Source organism: Kogia breviceps, chromosome 12 (genome assembly GCF_026419965.1).
Source record: "Kogia breviceps isolate mKogBre1 chromosome 12, mKogBre1 haplotype 1, whole genome shotgun sequence".
Classification (NCBI taxonomy): Eukaryota; Metazoa; Chordata; class Mammalia; order Artiodactyla; family Physeteridae; genus Kogia; species Kogia breviceps.
The window spans coordinates 7,766,245-7,774,496 of record NC_081321.1 but is presented as its reverse complement, the minus strand read 5'-3'; the positions used below and the strand labels follow the sequence as shown (position 1 = coordinate 7,774,496).

The 8,252-nt window shown below is 39.5% G+C and overlaps 1 long non-coding RNA gene across 2 annotated transcripts in view; it reads right to left on the bottom strand.

Annotated features, from left to right (window-relative positions):
* Window positions 1–4,884: 4,884 nt before the first annotated feature.
* The window catches only part of LOC136792250 (uncharacterized), a 27,018-nt gene continuing 23,650 nt past the window's right edge, over window positions 4,885–8,252 (bottom strand). The window contains exons 3-4 of one of the 2 annotated variants that reach the window (XR_010835759.1): window positions 7,139–7,254; window positions 4,885–5,003 (exon numbers count right to left, since the gene is read on the bottom strand). This is a non-coding gene — a long non-coding RNA (uncharacterized lncRNA). Of the gene's footprint in view, window positions 5,004–6,868; window positions 7,255–8,252 lie in introns of those variants that run through there. The other variant, XR_010835758.1, reaches the window with a different exon arrangement.

The window sequence follows — 8,252 nt, the reverse complement described above, 5'->3', positions numbered from 1 at the left end:
GTACTCACTTAAGTTCACTAGTGAAAAATCAGGAGTCAAGTTGGAGATGAGTGAATGGAAACCAACCCCTCCACACATACATGCATCTGAAATACAAGAAGGCTACACTCTCATTATGAGGGTGAACTGCAAAGAGCAAACAAATTAAAAAACAAGCAAACAAAACAAAAAAACTCCCCTCCTAAGAAAAAGGAATTATTTATTATAGGTTTCAACCTTGGAAATGAGGGGAGAGAGGGAAAATAATCTCCACTGAGAATTCATAACCATAAACCAGCTTTCAAGCACATTTACTACATTTAGTCCTCAAAACCTCAAACCAAGAATATGTTTTATTAGTGGTAGAATGGGAATAAAACACAGACTTACTAGAGCATGGACTTGAGGATATGGGGAGGGGGAAGGGTAAGCTGTGACGAAGTGAGAGAGTGGCAGGGACATATATACACTATCAAATGTAAATTAGATAGCTAGTGGGAAGCTGCTGCATAGCACAGGGAGATCACCTCTGTGCTTTGTGACCACCTAGAGGGGTGGGATAGGGAGGGTGGGAGAGAGGGTGATGCAAGAGGGAAGAGATATGGGAACATACGTATATGTATAACTGATTCACTTTGTTGTAAAGGAAAAACTAACACACTATTGTAAAACAGTTATACTCCAATAAAGATGTTTAAATATATATATATATATATATATATATATAACACAAATGAACATATCTACAAAACAGAAACAGACTCACGGACATAGAGAATAGACTTGTAGTTGCAAAGGGGGAGGGGAGGTGGGGGAAGGAAGGATTGGGGTCTGGGATTAGCATATGCAAACTAGTATATGCAGGATGGATAAACAACAGGTCCTACTGTATAGCACAGGGAACTACATTCAATATCTTGTGATAAACCATAATGGAAAAGAATATGAAAAAGAATATACATGTATAACTGAGTCACTTTGCTATATAGCAGAAATTAACACAACACTGTAAATCAACTACACTTCAATAAAATTAAAAAAAAAAAGTTGCCCAGGCTCTTTGAAGATTAAAAAAAAAAAAAAAAAAGAATATGTTTTAAAGCAATAACATCAGTTACCTCTAATAAACAAAAAGAGAACCTCTGTGGAAGAAAGTAACTTGAACACATGCCAGAGAATACCCATAGATGAATTGCTTGGCACTGGAAGTTATGGGAGAAATCACACACACACACACACACACACACACACACACACACACACACACACCATGCACATACAAATGAGGAACCTGGTTGCCACAAGTAAAACCCAGTGGAAACAAAAGGCAATAATCTGCTACTATGTAGTTTTTTTGTTTTTGTTTTCCTGTGCTTGGAAATATGGAAACATGATAGAAAAGGGAAATGGAAGCAGGGACACCTAGGATGGATCAAGAAATGTGTATTAATTACGTATCTGTTGGGAATTCAGGTGCCCTGAGTAATACAATGAAGACATCTTTGCTTTCAAAGAGATCATAGTCGAGCTAAAGAAATAATAATGCACATGTTAAAATAACATATAAGTCAGAGAGATGAGCCCCAAAAGATGTAGCATGGACCACTGTGGCCTGCAAGGCTCAGAAGAAGCAGGTGGGACTTGAGTTGTGCCCAGAAGAAATAGGATTTGCATAGTATCAGAGAAGTGGAGGGATTTTTCAGGAAGTAGGAGGAAACACAAAGGTGGAAATTCTACAGCGAATACAGATAGGCTCTTAAACTATCACCAGATACTTCCACAGAAAAGAATGACAAGAAAATGCTTCTAAAGGAAGAAAATTGGCAGCACCCAGGAAATAGACGAGAAGAGAGGAAGAACACATGTATATACAGTGCTATAAAGCAAACTAATTAATTGATCGATTAAAGCCTGCCTACAAAATAAGTAAATAATGAAAAAATGACCAACAGCTAATTGTAAAAACAAGGCTCTGTTATCCAACTGTGTAAGTGGGAAGAACGGTCAGTTGGAAGTGAAGACCCCAAATTCTCTTCCTAGCTTTACCACTGCCCAGCCTTGAAATTCAAATTATTTGGGATTCAGCTTTAATATTTGAAAATTGGGGGAGGGGGGTGTGTCCATGAAGAGGAACAGGTTAATGCACGATCTCATTCATGCTGCAGCACTACCTTCAGCTCTGCAAACCTACAAACTCCACAACTCTACAAATTGGAACGATGAGTGTGGTATTTCCTTCAATGCCCAGAAGAGGGCACTCACACTGACAACTGACATTTACTAAAGTAACTGTAATCCCCCCCTTTCACTGGCTCAGGCTGAGCTCCATTACCCAAGAAATCCACGGGGTGGCAACAACACCGAGTGAAAAGTAAATTCACAGGCTTCTTCAGTGGCTAACGTTGACACATTTCTCTTCCCCCGCCTTTATGATGTCACCAAGGCCAGAGAAGCTGGGAGAGAACAAAGGCTGTCCCAGTCCTGCGAAGGAGACTTTACCATCCTCATCCTCATTTTACATAAGAAACTAGGAAGAGAGAAATATTATCTAAGGTAGCAGGGATAGTAAGTGATCCAGCCAGAATTCACAATTTTGTGTCTCTGGTCAAAGTCCATGGTCCCTTCGCCACACTTGCTGGGGGAGCTGAAGAAAACCGATCTGACTGACAAAGGGACCTTCCTTCCTAACCGAGCTTCACTGATATAGAAATGAGATGTTTGCTCTTTTCTTTATAACTAAGGGACACTTAAAAGATTTGATTCCATTTGAGCACAGGACAATACATGTAACTTTCCCAGACACTATTGAATAGTGTAGTGATTGCTATAGCAATTTTCAACTTTAGGGTTTATCCGAATCACTCATATTTCTTTCCTGCCACTTAGATGGAGCAGGAACATATTTTTTTCATTGGCCGTAAATTTAATCAAGGCACTTTGAGTTACAAATAACAGAATTTCATCAAACTTGGCTAAAGGGGAAAAAAAGGATAATTTTTCAGTGGAATAAAGGTGCATTTCAAAGAATCCAAAGACGAGAAGTTTCTTTAGGTGATACAGAAGGTTTAGAATCAAGAACCAGAAAACCATTAGGAATTATGGCAATTGCCCTCACACTCATTCTCTCTTTCTCTCCAGGTTCTCTAGCCCATGGATTTCTTGGCATGTCTGGGCTCTTGACTCTTTCTAATGACTGGCTTTGTCTTCTTCTCTAGACGCCACAGCTCCTGGATTCACACACCCTCAGCTCCAGTGACTAGCAGAGACTGGCCCACATCTTTCAATCCAGATTCCTAACCTCTGAGAGAAAGAATCCAACTTGGTTGGGCTATGACTATGGCGTAAGTAATTCAGCACAAACAAGGGTGATGATTATCTAAGAGGGATGTTCTGAGCCAAGCAACCACCCTAGAAAATGTATGTTACCAGTGGCTAAGTAACTTTCTGGGGAATTTGAAAGAATATCAGGATGAAATTCTAAACCATTTGGCATTTCCACACTTCCCTCTATGCTAATGGTGATAACTGTCAAACCATTATTTAGGATACAGATTTTGATGATTTTTCAGGATATTTAAAATTAGATCAAAATTAGAAAATTTGAAAATTGTCACTTACAATATCTATACCTCAGCCTGCCCATTTAAAAATGGCTTGTAAAAATTAAGATGTACTTTGGTGATAGATCAAGTAGCAATACACTTAAAATGACAAAAGAGTAATTTAAGTTTGACATACAGAAAGACTTCTGACTAAGGGTGGAGTCACTGAAATAGGTTGTCATTAACAGCAAACACATCTTTTCTGGAGAATGATCCTCAAATAATAAACTGGATCTAGCAAGGATATTTAATATCCTGATTAGAACCAAGTCAGTGAAAAAAAATTTTTAAGTGACAACCTTAAGTTTTAACAACCAACATTTAGTCTATTTAGCAAAAGAGAATGTAAAACTTATCAATACGTTACAAATGTGCGCTATTATAAAAAGCTAAATTAAATGCTGTTTATACTCTACATCAGTGATTTTCAAACTGTAGTGCACTTCAGAATTGCCTGGTGGTCTTGTTAAAACAAGAATTGCTGCCCGTCCCTCCTCCTCCAGTTTTCGATTCTCTAGGTCTGTCTAGGGTCTGATAATTTATAATTTGCATTTCTAAAAGTTCCCAGATGGCATTGATGCTGCTGGTTTAGGGATTACGCTTTGAAAGCTCCTGCTCTAAACTCAGGACAGAAGAACCATTTCTTCTTCCTTCCTTCCTCCCTTCTTTTCTTTCTGTTTCTTTCTTTCTTTCCTTCTTTTCTTTCTTTCTCCTTTCCTTCCTTCCTCCCTCCCTTCTTCCCTCCCTCCCTTCCTTCCTTTCTTTCTCACATAGCTTTTGGTGTATGTGAGAACATGTACGTTTTCCTCCCTTAGCAAATGTCAACCATCCGATACAGGTGTTGTTACTATAGTCACCGTGTTATACATTAGATTCTCAGACCTTATTCAGTTATAGCTGAAAGCTCGCACCCTTTTACCAACCTCTCCCTATTCCCCCCCATGCCCAGCCCCTGTCAACCACTTTTCTACTCTGTTTTCTCTTCCATAGGTTGCCTTTTCATTTTGATGGTTTCCTTTGCAGTGCAGAAAGTTTTTAGTTCGGTGCAGTTCCACTGATTTATTTTTGCCTTTGCTTTTGGTGTCAAATCCAAAAATTTATTGCCAAGACTGATGTCAAGAAGCTTTGAGAACTTTAAGAACTCTTGTTCTAAGCTCAGAACAGAAGACCATCTCTAACTAATATTTTTCTGGGTTCACGCAGAGTTATACCAAACACAACCAAAGGCACCACAAACCGTAAGCAAACAAAAAAACCCAGCAAAATATTTTACTGGCTTACTTCTCAGGGTCCTGGTTTATCCCAATTGCAGATGTAGATAACGGTGGTTGGAAGAGTTAAATCTATAGCCACGTTCACAAATGCCATCTCATAAACTCTCAAGGATGAATGAAAGCTCAAAAGCTGTAGTCAAGGCTAGTACTAGACAAAATGAAAGACAAAGAAATATGTGTTCATATTGTCACATGTTTGTGAAGGATCATGGTATAATGGAATCATTACAGATTTTGTGGTCAGGCTATCCAGAGTTTAAGACCTAGATCTGCCATTTACCAAGTATGCAATCTGGTATACTGGTTTTCATAATACCTATTAAAAGTGATGTTGAGAACACTATCAGGTAACATATATCAAAATGTCTAGCACATAGTAGGCATTCAAAAATAATAGCCACCATATATTAGAGTCCTATTATGTGCAAGGCACTCAGCTCGGTGCAGTAGCTTGTCTAATCCTCATAAGAGCCCCTTGAGTTGTCATCATCATCATCACCATCATCATTCCCACATCGCAAACAAGAAAACAGAATCCCAAGTCACTTAGGCAAGAAGTCAAAGCAAACCCCCAACAGCTTGTGACCAAATGCTTACCTTTTTTTTTTTAAGTTTTTTTTTTTTTTTAATATGTCCACCTTTATTTCCCAAAGATGTCTTAAACTTTATTTTATTTTATTTTTTTGTGGTACGCGGGCCTCTCACTGTTGTGGCCTCTCCCGTTGCGGAGCACAGGCTCCGGACGCACAGGCTCAGCGGCCATGGCTCATGGGCCTAGCCGCTCCGCGGCATGTGGGATCCTCCCGGACCAGGGCACAAATCCGTGTCCCCTGCATCGGCAGGCGGACTCTCAACCACTGCGCCACCAGGGAAACCCTAAACTTTTAAAATTTTATTTATTTATTTTTTGGCTATGCGACATGCGAGATCCTCCCTGACCTGGGATCGAACCCGGGCCCCCTGCAGTGGAAGCGTGGAGTCTTAACCATTGGACCACCAGGGAAGTCCCAAATGCTTGCCTTTCTGCAAAGATGAGTTGTCTAATCCCCCTTATCATTCTCTTCCCAAGTTCCCTGGCTGCAGTTATGAACCAGATGTTCTTATGCGAGAACAATTTCCTCATTTAGTTGATTTCCCATACCTTGCCCTTAACTTTCCTCTCTCTAAGTCATGTTCACTACTTTTATATCTTAATTCATCAAGACTTTGTTGGCAGACCTAATTAGGGAAAACTAAGATGTGAGGAAATTTTATTTTTCATCATCTAGTCTCCAGCTTTTTCCGACATTGCTTGAGTAACTCTTTAGTCCATCTGCTATTAGAGTCTGCTCCCAGTGGGGAAAAATCTGACCCTGTACTTCTACAGCATAGTTGCTCTTCATCCTCTCTGACTATGCAGTACGAAGGAGTCTGTTTTACGGCATAAACTAGTCTGTATGCTATTGTCAATGATATAAATGATAACAACCTACTGGCCTATTTGATCACCTGTCTTTAAATAGCTGTTTTGATGTTTTTTGCTGCATTATTCCTCTGATTCTGCTTAGATACATTGTACAGTTGCTCCAGCAATTATGTCCCTAAATAATAACAGTAACTTACATCTTTACTGTCACAATGTTCACATACAATATTGCATAAAGCTCTTTATTGTCTCTGGTCAGTGGGTCTTCAGAACACCCCTTTACTCCACACTTGACATTCAGAGACTACTGTGCTGTGTGGAGCAGAGACACCCCATCATTATTAACTTAGTTTTATGAGGTACTCCTAAGTTATTGAAGTCTTTTACACTCGTTTACAAGCTGCTCTCGGAGCAATACTGAGAAATGGGTCAGCATAGTCATGGATTTTACAGATTGGAAGAAGAGGTCTCGGTTTACAGGTTATTTTCTGAAGGACTGACAATCAATGCAAAGTCTTTCTTATAAACAGAATCTAGAATCTCTTTTGCCTTTTGGTCATGAACATTGTAATCGGCCAGCAGGCATTAATAAAATAATGTTACTTTCTTAGTGATCTTGGAATTGCTTGGATTTTTATTAAATCTCCACAATATGTGAGCTGTTACACAGATTACAACTCTGACACATAGTAAGATGGGTAAGTGACACAATATGTCAAATGTATAACGGCCCATATATATTGTCGGTAGTGTGTCGTAGATTTTAATTTGGGTGCTTAGGTGTGGTAAGATATTCACATCAGGCCCTTCTTTTCATCAATGTCATTTTGATCCCTTCCCCACCCTGCTGCATGACCCTAATAATCATAACCAATTACAAAGGTGCCACAGGGTCTGCTTCTAGGCCTTCTTTTTCTGCTCCAAGTCCTCTTCAGTGGTGCATCTCTCTGTGATTTTCTTCCATAGCAGCTGATAGTTGAATAAATTTTAAGACCTATATTTGATTTGTAACGACAGAAAAGTGTATTTGAGTGTATGGTATACATATACATATACAAACATTGTAAATGAATATAAAAAGCCAGAAAGGATAAAAAGCATGTCTTAAAAATTATTTAAACTTTTTTTTAAATAGACAATTTCAAACATTCAGAGAGGCTGCAACTGTAAGAATAATGCAAAAAGAATCCACATACCTTTACTCAGGTTTGCTTAATAACATTTTACCCCATTTGCTTTGTCACTCTCTCTCTTTTTGCCTGAACCGTTTGAGGGTAAGTTACACCCATCATGGCCTTTTACCCCTAAACTTTTCAATATGTCTTTCCTAAGAATCACGACAGTCTCTTACATAACGACAGCCCAGTTATCAACTTCAGGACATCTAACACTGACACAGTACTTACCTAATCTACTTTCTGAATTCCAATGTCTTGAATTAAACCAACAGTGTGTTTTACAGCATTTTTTGCCCCCTCTAGCACACATAACCAGTCTAGTGCTGTATTTCATTGTCATGTCTCTTTCACCTCCTTTTTTTTAAAAAAAATTAGTTTATTTATTTATTTATTTTGGGCTGTGCTGGGTCTTCGTTGCTGCACGCAGGCTTTCTCTAGTTGCAGCAAGCAGGGGCTACTCTTTGTTATGGTGCATGGGCTTCTCATTGCGGTGGCTTCTCTTGTTGCAGAGCACAGGCTCTAGGAGCTCGGGCTTCAGTAGTTGTGGCACACAGGCTCAGTAGCTGTGGCTCGTGGGCTCTAGAGCACAGGCTCAGTAGTTGTGGGGCATGGGCTTAGTTGCTCCACAGCACGTGGGATCTTCCTGGACCAGGGCTCGAACCCGTGTCCGCTGCATTGGCAGGTGGATTCTTAACCACTGCTCCACCAGGGAAGTCCCCAAAAGACTTTTAAAATGGCTATGGTTCAGGGTCTGATAAGAGTTCATTTGATAAGGAAATTCAGTTATTTTTGTGGCATACAACAATTTAAGACA